Below are 11352 nucleotides of genomic sequence, written 5' to 3'. Positions count from 1 at the left end.
TTTACGCCGGATGCCCTTCCTGACGCAACCTTCTCAAACCGGGCTTGGAACCGGCACAGGGGTAGAGAAGGGAACAGGGAGCAGCCCGGAGTCGAACCCTGGTTTCACGGACGGAAGGCGCCGCAAACCAGCACGAGCTAAACCGGCTCCCTTTTGGTTTTCAATATAAAAATTTATATTTTGACGTATTCTGTTTTACTTAAGGTACAGAATTTCAGTTTAAAACATGTTTTCATTATAAAACAGCTTTAATAGTCTGTCTTTTTTAAATAAATGTGTTCTCCGCTGATGGTTGTGGGTTTTTTGCCCTCAATAAGGCGTGATGGAAGACGTGGTTCTTCAGGAGGAGCGTCCGACCAGCCAGACAGGAAGCATTATTGATCTGTTGGCGTGAGGCGTCTCCACAGCCGAAAGCGCTGATGGGGGTGTCGGCGGATCCGCTGCCGGGCTCGCGGTCGCTCTGCAGCTGACGGGCCTTTCATTTCTGACTGCATTTGTCAGTTTATGCTCAGTGGGCAAAACGTGACAAGACAACGTTTTGAGCTTAAACAGACGAAGGGGTGGAAGCTTCTTGAAGTGCAAAAAAAAAAAAAACCTTTGGAAATCACTGCGTTTCTCTGCAACAAAAAGGATTTTACTTTAAACCCTTTCAACACAAGAATATGCTCTTCTAAGGTCAATCTGAGATAACCTTTGACTGATGTCAGTGTTTTGTTGTTATGGGGAAAACCTGATCCATTAAAAACACAAAAAAAGACATAAGAACACAAAAACATGGACTTCTGCGGGAGATGCCTCAATCTGGATTTATTCTCCTCTTCCTGAGATGTTCGGAGGGTCATGTAGAGAACGGCAAAGATGTACCTACGATTTACCTGGACCTGCACCGTCTCATGTAGACACAGAAACAGCCGCCTGGGCTTTTTAAAGTCCCACTCCGATCATCCTTTGATCTGTTTTTAAAGTGTGTTGTCGGTTTCTAGGACATTTCTGCAGAGCGGCAGGACTTATTCTGAACTCTCCTCCGTGTTGGTGCAGAGCAACCACCCCACACATAAATGAGAGCTCTCTGTTTACACACTCTCCTGCTAGCTTACCAGCCTCCCACACCCTCAACCTAACATTAGCGGTGCAACAAAAACGGCGAGCAATATCAGAGCCGTCCAGACGTAGAGTTTTCATCTGGATTTCAGCTCAGAGGAGGAAAACAGAGACGTTTGTCATCGGAATGGAGCAGAGCAGGGAGCTTGTGTCCCGCCCAGTGTATTTTCTACAATTTTTTTAAAACTGCATTTTTTGTCTGCTCTTATTTTAACGACTTGGATGCTACCTCTATGGGATTTTTTCAAAATAAGTGCAACAGCCACTAGAGGGCGCTGTAGGTGTGTGTATATGAATTTGCAACTGACAACAACGTAGAAGAAGAAATGTCTGTTCTTGATTAACCCTGATTTTCACCGGAGCAAAATTATTGACATGAATGTCAATATGCCGCCTGTCAAGGAGGCTGTGCCTTTACCAGGGAAGTCTCACATGTCCCAAGATTGGGTGGACCAAACACCAAATTTCCAGTATCAGTTTATTATTTTTTAGGAATTTTTTGCTCTCGTAATTTCTCAGTAATTTTTGAGCAAGTTTTTAGGAACTTCTTATGTTATTCTTTTTCCTCTGTTAAACATACGCAAATAAAAGCAAACCACTCTAATCTATTTTTTAGGACAAGTACTTATATTGTATAGTGTAAAGTTACCCAGCAAAAGCGATGGTGTAACTTTTTATAGTGTAAGTGTTCTAGGGTTAAATCTTCTTTATGATGTTTTCTTTTTTCTTTTTCTTTTTTTCTTTTTGCTGGTGCTGCTTATCCTCCAAAGCAACTCATAGTGCCAAAAATACTATGCTCAGAAACTGTATTTAATCTTCTTTTAATCTAATTTTAATCTAATGCCATTTTCCTCGGAGTGGTTCTTCAAGGAAATGTTGCCTTTACCTTTTTTTTTCTTATAAATGTGCAAAAAGAAATGCGCAACAAAAGGGAAATTCCTGGTGTCCTATTCTTATATTCCTTTTTGTGTCTTTTTGATTATCAAAAGTCAAATGTAAGATATATTACTTTCTGGGTAAGAAAATACATTTTTTTTCTGATTGGCCCCGCCCCACCCCCACCCCAGAAATTCTGCTTGTTTTTTGCAGGTTTTGAAGTGGGAAAAAGAAAAAGCTGACGTTAATGCACGAGGTTCTCAAGGAGTGAGGATTCCCTGTGTTGAGTTCATTCAACATGCAGAAGAATTCTGAAGGCGTCCTGGAGTCAGCTCTCATGACTTCACTTTGATGGAAAGTTAGGACAAACCTTCAGATGGAAATGTAGCATGCGGTTCTGGCCCGGCTTTTCCCGGGACAATAATTTTGCTCGGCCTCCTCGTCCAGTCCTTCTCATGGAGGTCCGTCTCCGGCTGCAGCAGGAACATTTCAGCTCGGTGAACCTCCCACCTGGCTGCAGCCTGCAGGAGGCCTGGATTTACCAACCATTAAGCTCTCAAGAGTCTTTGTTTGAAACATATTTCTGTGGGCCTTTTTTCCCCCTAATTGCCTGTCAAAACTGACTTAACCATCATGCTTGTGCAGCAAGGAGAGCATTCATTGGGCAGTCATTAATTCATACGAGTTCTATTCAGAATGGATTTGGGTTCCACAACCTGAAACACATCAGCGCATGAGTGCCGAGTGATTAAAACAGTGAAAAAATTTGATGTTTTACAATTACACTCAACACTCCAGGTGATCTAGTGTGGTATTTCTACGTCGGAGGCAATGAGCTCTCGCACAACTCCAACAAACACACAACACAAAAAGTGCCATTCAAGCAAGGTCCATTCTTTATCTGGACGTAGATATTCACAGCTGCAGTCTTCTTGTAATAATCATGACAATTATATTAAGACTGTAATTAATCAGATTTACCGCTCCGGCCAGATGGCCGCCCTTCCTGCCTCTGCTTCTGTTGGTGGTCTCTTCCTGTTAAATGGGATTCTCTGCTGTCACCCGCCGCTTCGCGCGGAGCGCACCAGCGGCTGAATCGATGAAAAGTTCCAGCGCAATCTGCCGGTTTCTTTAGCGGAGCTATTTTTGATCTCCTGCAGGCATCAGCAGTCGTCCTAATCTGCTTCCCAAAAGCAGAAAATTTACAGATGAAACATCAGTAACTGATTATCTACAGACCATCAGTAATGGTCTCAGACAAATGTCTTCTCCTAAACAGTCAGGACGGTTGTAAAAAAAATTACAAAATCATGAATATAAAAAGCTCTTTAATGCTTAGGTCTGATCGTTCCAGAAGGTTCTGCTAATCTAGACTTTACAGATCTTTGTTAGTGACAGCAGAACAGTTTGAAGACTAAACAAGGATCAGTTCACTAGACCAAAGCGAATCATAGAACAATGTCCCTAGGACTCATGCTTGATCCAACTAGGTTAGATTAGGTTTTTTGGCTCTGGGTGATTTTGAAAATCTACCGAAACCAACGGGGTTGTGCCAGGAAGGGCATCCAGTGGAAAACCCTGCCAAACCGTCCGTGCGAAGCAGGAAGGATCTGTTGTGGCGACCCATGAAGGGTAATGGCGAAAGGTGAACAACAACCGATACCGAGTCCTGATCCCATACTTTTGTAAAACAATTAACATATTATAAAAACAGATCCAGGTTGTCCCTGTCATGGTGCCTCTGTCAGACTCCTCCCCCTCCTCCGGTTTCCCACACCTGACGCAACCAGCATTTCCTCTCATCTCATCAGCCTGCAGCCTCTTAAGGAGATCCAGGATCAGTATTCGATGCCAGTTCGTTGTACTCCTACGGTGCTTAGTCTGGCCGCTTCATGTCTTCGCTCATTCCTGTTTTGCCTCTCGCTAATGCCTTGTCTCTTTGCCCGACTTCAGGAACTCACTCCCATGAGAGTTCACCTGGTTGCTGTCCGCCATCCGCGCTCCTCGCTCACGCTGTGCTTCCTGCTTCGTCTCTGTCCTCACGGTTGCTGCCGTCAAGACCCTCCAGTCTCATCTTCTGGCCGTCGCAAGAACCCTGGGATCCATCTCAAATTATTATCCAACTCCAAGCTGTGAAATTAAAACCTTTTCACTTACCTTGCTGCCTGCTGAGTTTCCTTCCGGGTTCCAGCACTTGGATCTGTTAAGTCTCGCGGGATCGTGACAGTCCCTTCATTTTTATTTGATTAACCTTCTTTTATTATGTAACACTTCAACAGAGCACTTCTGTGAAGTAGCGTCAACAATCAAGAAAAAAATAGTGAACCAGAAAATATAACTAGTAGAAATATGTGATGATAAAATTTGGTGACTGTAGCTTTAGGATCTTCAGATCTTTCAAACTTTTTTGCTCAGATGTGATTCATATCTTCAGTAAAAAAAAAAATCCTAAAAATGAAAAACTTTCCACTAAATGCTGTGTTGTAACATGAAAAGGATGATGGACATTCATGTCATATCAATGGAAGAATTAGTTAGTTTTTAAGACGTTAATGATTTTTTTTCCCAGAGCTTGCACTTGGTAGACAGTCCCTTGTCAGCTGACTCACTGCTATCCTGTCCGCTTAGCTTTTGTTTCTTTTTTTTCCTTTTAAATTATCTTTGTACATCATTATTTGCACTAAGGCTAACCAACAAAGTCAATCTTAAATGTTTATTAAAAATAATTGTCTGAATCTGTGATTATTTGGCTTACAAACTGTTTTTGTGCACTTTCTGCTCAAATGAGTGTCGTGGTCCGTTCATGATGTGCAGACTTTTTGTAGAGATTTCATCTGGAATAATAAGTTTGAAAGGAAATAGCACTGATCAGAATGAGAATAGAAGAAATATCTGGCTCAATTTTGAACTGTACTAGACAGATCTGTCAAGCACGGCGGCGGAAAGCTGATGATACGGGCTTGTTTTGGACTGCTTTGCAATCATCGAGTGCTCAACAACAGTCTGTGTATCAAATAAACGTGAGTTCACATGTGTGACAGCAGATGCTGGTCAAAGAGGCAGTGATGGACCTTCAGACCGCAACTCAAACCTGCACTGAGATGAAGAATGTGGCTCAGCTCCTCCAAGAAGACATGAAAACGATGATCAAAAAATATCAAGATTAAGAAGTCACTAATTCTTTCTTCTTTGTTTTGTGATGAAAAGTCAAAAGGAAAATTAAAGCGAGCTCCATCAAATCTCACGGATGCTCCTTAGCTGGTTGGCACCAAGATGATTGGCTTTTGTTTTGTTTGTATTTGGCATAGTCTACAATTGTATCTTAATAGTATTAAACGCTGCAACTAAAAGCTGAGTCGTGCAAACATCAACAGCTGAGAGCAGTTAAGCCAGAATCACCTTTGAGTGCTCTTACTTTGAAAGGAACAAAACAGAATTGAACATTTTTTTCCAGAAGGGTTGGTGCATTTTAAAGGTTTTCAGTTTTCAGTTTTTACTGTCACACTTTTTTCTTTAATGACAGATCAGAAAGAAGTCATTTTTATTTTCTTATTTTTCTTTCCTGTTTTCTTATATATTAAAACCACATTTAAACGCTTTGTTTTAAATCAAATTTGATAAATGATTTGTAGAAAAAAGCTTCCAAAGACAATTTATTCTCACAAATTCGTAGGGTTTTTGGCTTGAGAGTTTGTGAAACCAGAAGGTGCTTTAAAATAGGAAAAAAAAGTGGGAGGAGCTACATGTGGAGGACAAAGTCTGTGTGAGGAGCCTCCATCATGCATGAAACCTGGATCACTGTGTTTTGCCCAAAAATGTAAATATTTCTCCTGTTTGAACAATTCTTACTGTGTCTTTGTGTTGCATATAAACTCCAAAAGTGAAAGAAGGAAGTCTTCTTCTTGCAGGATGATTGTTAGAATCCTGCAGGTTTAACCTGAGCTGAAAGAGGAATGGGTTTTTTTTTCTGCCTGGAGCAGCTCTCTTCATCACTCTGACAGACGGCAGTCACTGTCAGCCCTGAACAGCATGCTGGGCCGAGCCCTTCAAATATCACACATGCAGCAGCAGACAATCAAACGAACAAGGTAGCGGCCTGCCAGGCGGCGAGTGCGAGCAGGAAGGTGCTCCCTCAGTCCCAGGACGCCAGGCTGGCTGATGGGAGAGCGAAAGCACTGGCGGTCTGTCCGTCACTGTCAGAGTTTTTAAGGTCCAACCACAGAGTTTAAACAGCTCTCCAACAACAGAACACACGTTTTTAGGCGTATAGACACGACCACGGAAAACCCTGGATTTGATTGTTTCAGCATCATGCAGGAAAAACAGACGTTATTTGAATCAAATCTGATAATTCTTTTGTTTTGCTAAAAACAAAAAAACATCCAGTTTTAGAATGTATGAAACAAATATTAAGATGAAAACTTTATTGATCCCTATTGCCAAACGACTTGACAGTCTATTGCTCCACACACCCATCAGTTCACACAAAAGAGATCAAAACACACGTTTAAAACAAACACGCAAAGTTTTAAAATGTAAAGGAATGGGAAACTCTAGCCCTCGAGGGCCTGGAGCTGCATGCTTTCTAAACATGTGACATGTTTCAAATTGGCTGGACACGCCTAACCAGGTAATCAGACCTGAATATGCTTGGATATCTGCAGACACGCCAGTCCTGGAGGTCTGGAGATGTCCATCCCTGAAAGGAGAATAAAAGTAATCTGACATTCAGTCATGCCCCCCCTTACCCTCTCCCCTCCCATCATATTAAACAGCCTTATTGCAGTTACGGAGGCTGCAGTTCTCCAGGATGTTCTTCATCCTCCGCTCCGGCACCGACTCCGCCCACTCCAGGCTCAGTCCCACAGACACCAGCCTCCCTGATCAGGTGGTTCAGTCTCTTTACATCCTTCTCACAGTTACCCCCCCCCGAAACACCACTGCATATAGAGGACTCCAGAGACAACAGTCCGACAGAATAGAAAAAGGATTTGGGGGGAGGTCTCCTTCAGAAGTTTCAAACTCGGATGCTAGGATGAGTTTATCTACTGTGGTTGACAGAAACCCTCCTTTTCTCCCATCTTCAGTTTTTCGAAAGCTTGTAGGATCTCAGAGGAGATCCTGAGGCAGAACAAGAGAAGCTGGGATGATGTTTCTGAGGAATGTGAGACGAATGCTTGAAAGAGTTCCCACTTGAATGCTGGGACACCAAGAATTTAATAGGACCAAAAAAAACCTGGAGAACCCAAGAAAAAGTTTCTTCTCGGCTCTTGGTAGCAAGAATTAACAGTGGTGAAAAAAGGAAAAGGAAAAGAATAAATTAAATAAATAAAATTGATCCTGTGAGCTCTCCCAGGAAAAACACCTGTCAGAAAACTGACCAACAGATGTTTATCTGCATCATAAAGTGGAATTGTGAAATCCGATGCCAGTTTATTAAGTCCTGCAGAAATCCAACAGCATCAACTGCTTTCTTTTTTGCTATTATTGTTTTCCATTATATCTTCATCCACTCATTCCTTTTCTGTGCAGTTATGAAAGTTTCGTTTTTAGCTCTGGTGATTGAAAAAACAAAATAAAAAAACGGAAAAAATTAAATAAAACCGGTTCTGAGCTATGAAGATTATTTTTTGTACGTTACAGCAGCTCCAGCTACCGCAACATAATGTCTATTGCCATCTAGTGTTTGGAGTAAATACACATTGATGCAAAAAGAGCTTAAAGTGTAACTGCAGTCAACTAATTTGTGTAAAGTAAAAGTGGAAATTTTCTGAAAGTCTTAGGATTTTGCAATTCAATACAATTGAGTTGACTTGAATTGACTTTAGTTTGAAGGGCCTGTGTCAAGCTAAACTATTTCCATATTTATGTTAATCTCTAACCTTTGGCAAACTTAAGAACACATTTTCCTTTGAAATACGAGTTATTTTTGCAGTTATTTTTCCTGCGCTCTTTGACAACCCGGAAGTAAGAGGACTCGAACTCCGAGGCTCCGCCTTCCGCTCCTTGTGAGTGCCGCCTATTTCATGAGGTCAACTTGTAGCCGGCCTCAGCAGCGTGTCAGCGTTTCACCCACTTGAACAAACAACATACGAACTTTTGCAAAGATCGGTGTGCACATTGGGCATTTAAAAGTAAAAGCCTTTCGCAGATCGTTGCGAGCTTTGTGGAGAAAGTGGGTGTGTCTTTTAGCCTGGGGGCGGGGCTGTCAGCGCAGACTCTTCCTTGAAGGGGCTGTTTTTCACTTTGTGATGTCACAATGTGAGGAACCACGTGTTTTTGCTGATTGAGAGGGATCAAAATGCCCCTCTGGGGTTGTTTTTGTGAGATTATTATACACTTAAAAGCTCAAAAAAATTGATTTTGCATGATACAGTCCCTTTAGAATCAGCGCTGAACACAGGAAAATCCAGAAGCTGAGACCGACAGCTGGGCTAAAAACTTAATATCATAGATCTGTACTTCAAGGACCAGATGAAACTTCACACATCTATGTGGCAAACAGCAGTTCATGTCATGAAGATGCACCTCCTGCGGCTCTTCACTGCACAGATGTTCCTGTGTGGTCATGTTAGAAATCACAGGTGAAGGTGAGTTTTGTTAACTGCCTGACAGAAAGGTGGACTTGTATCTGCGAAGTTGTTCTCGGAGCTTCTGATGGTTTTCCTCCACAGACAGAAGATCTGAAGATCCAGCCCTGTCCTTCTGCAAGCATTGTCCTTTGGTCGTGGCTCCCCTATTCATCTGTAATTCATGTTATCTTCACAGCTGTGTTGCACTATTTTTAGCTGATGTTTGTATCCGTGTCGGCACTTTCTGTGCTGTGTTTTCAGCTCTCATCAGTGTCCAATTCCACAAACGTTAATCCCAAACCCATTTTTGCGTTCCTCTTGAGTGAGATATTTTGTTGTTGTCTTGTTGGCCCTCACTTCCTGTCCGCTCCGCCGTCGTCTTTCTCCCCTCATTGCCTGTCTGTCAGCCAACAGAGAGGCGACAGCAAGTCTCCACGCCGTAAACCGATCCGCCTCAGAGAGAGTGCGGGGCAGAGCGGGACAGGATTCTTGATATGGATCTACCTCAGAGACTCGGCCGAACAAAGCCTCACCTGTTTGCGCCGCCCTGCCTTGATCCGTCTCCTCCACCACCTCCACCGCTGCCGCTGCGCCAGCACACTCACAAGCGCTGCACTTTATCAGTTTGCGTGTTTTCCTCTCTGGTTTTATTTCCGTCGGGGAATGTGGAGGCTTTGAAACCCCCGCCCCCAGCCATCCATCCGTCCACCCCTTGCTTTTTCGTATCAGAAAGTTTGCCCCATCTACTCTACAAACCTCCCCCACCCCTTCGCCAATTTGGGTGTCCTGAATCAGGGCCTCTGGGGCAAATCCCAGACATAAAAGTTAGCATTGAGGAGCCCGGTGTCAGGTGTCAGTTAATGTGAGATACAACTAATTAGTCCATTATCGGCTCCCGCTCTCTCCAGCTCATAAACTGGATCCACTAAAAGTCGTTTATTATTTATCAGAGTGGGTGAGAGAAAGGTGAGGAGGGAGGTTGCTGCTGTTCTGCTTTGCTTGTTCAACATATCAAGATTGGTTTCAGCTCAGACTGTTGGACGACTGCAGCCGGGAAACACGCCACACACCGTTTGTCCCGTCAACATCGCCATGCCCGAGCCGTTACCTGTCCCCCTTATCCTTTTCAAGGGAAGCCACTTTAGCCCAACATGACGAGGTCAGGTGGCGCTTTCAGGCCAACGCTTCTGCGTGGCTCTGTGCTCAGGGTTTTCTGTTCTGTGGAAATGTTGCGGCAAAAATGGATCCTCTGCTGTGACTCAACAGAAGGCGTTCGCTATAAAATCCAGCTCTTATTTCACTAAAACTTTCAGAAACTGGTGTGAAATAAACAATTTATGTTTTATTAGAAGTTACTTTAGTGCCAACATATTTCTCCAGCTTATTTCTGTAAGAAATTGTAGGTTAAATCAGATCCTGTTGTGGTCTTAAGTTCATAATATTACAGCCCCACTCCAACAGAAATGGCGTTTTATCGTGTTTTTGTGACATTTATAAAGAAAATTAAGCTTAAAGTTGCATTTCTGAGGAATTCTTTATTTAAATTGTTCTGATTCAGGAGCAGACGAAGAAAAATGCTGTTTAAAAAAAGGGAGCGGCCGTGGTGCCGAGGTAGAGCGGTCGAGCTCTGATTGGAAGGTCGCAGGTTTGGCTCTCGTTCAGGGAAATCCCATGTTGCCTCTGGTGTTCAATTCAATTCAACTTAGTTTTATTTATATAGCCCAATATTAAAACCATAGTCGAATTAATGGGCTACACACCGGTAATTGTATAAGAACATGAAATCAGTCACAAAATACAATAAGTAACAGACTGAGCTAACCCTTCGACCCTCCTCCGCAGGAAGTAAAAACTCCTAAAAAAAACGGATTCTGGGAAAAAAAGCAGAAACCTCAGGGATGTCCACAGGAGACAGACAGGCGATGTACCAGAGCTCTAAGAGAAGACTTGACTTATCTCACTCTACAACTACATGTTTAAATATTCCAGCAGATGAGCTTCATCCAAATGGAGTTACAAAGGTAACACTTGCAGAACTGTCTTTCTGAAGGCTGTTTTTCTGTTTCAGGAGAGTAAAAACTGGAACACTTTCAAACCACACAGCCAAGAAATCCAAATCACAACAAAGTAGTGGACCTAACTTCATAGAGGGACCCTTTTATTCGCTAAATAAGCTCAATTTAAATTAGATTTTGCTAAAGTGTTTCGATAGCTTCTCCCTTGTTTTCCCCGTCCGTCTCTTTGCGCAGATTTTCGGGTCTTTGTGTGAAATCCTCCTGACTGCAACTTTAATATGCAGAGTAAACAAGAGTACAGCTGTGGCGTGTGTTTGTGTTTGGCCCCAAGACATCATGGGAAAACAAAGCAGACAGAAAGCAGGATGAAGAGGGAAGGAGCAGGAAAAGTCACGCTCACAGGGGGAAAAGCCTCTCCTGAAAATTCACTCATATACAAATGAAACACACAAAAACATAAACACACATAACAGTAGCAAGATTTAATCCAGTGTTGAGGGTATTAAGGGTGTGGAGGTGTGATGTTGGGGGAGTTGGAAACACCACTCCTCTGGTGAATTGGATCATCAGCCACATCCCAGGGTGCCACCCCCATGCATGCACACACACACACACGGAAAAAAAAAACACACACGCACAGTTATTAGATGGAGAAGGTGCAGCTGGGACTTGGATTTAAAGAGAGCTCCACCTGGTTTCATGTCAGTGTGCTGATTAACACACACGCTCGCCTCGCCGAGACTCCAAGGGACAGGTAGCGTGCACGGATCACACGTGCACTCACACAT

Source organism: Oryzias latipes, chromosome 22, assembly GCF_002234675.1.
Source record: "Oryzias latipes chromosome 22, ASM223467v1".
In the NCBI taxonomy this organism is placed as follows: domain Eukaryota; kingdom Metazoa; phylum Chordata; class Actinopteri; order Beloniformes; family Adrianichthyidae; genus Oryzias; species Oryzias latipes.
This window is presented reverse-complemented; position numbering follows the sequence as displayed.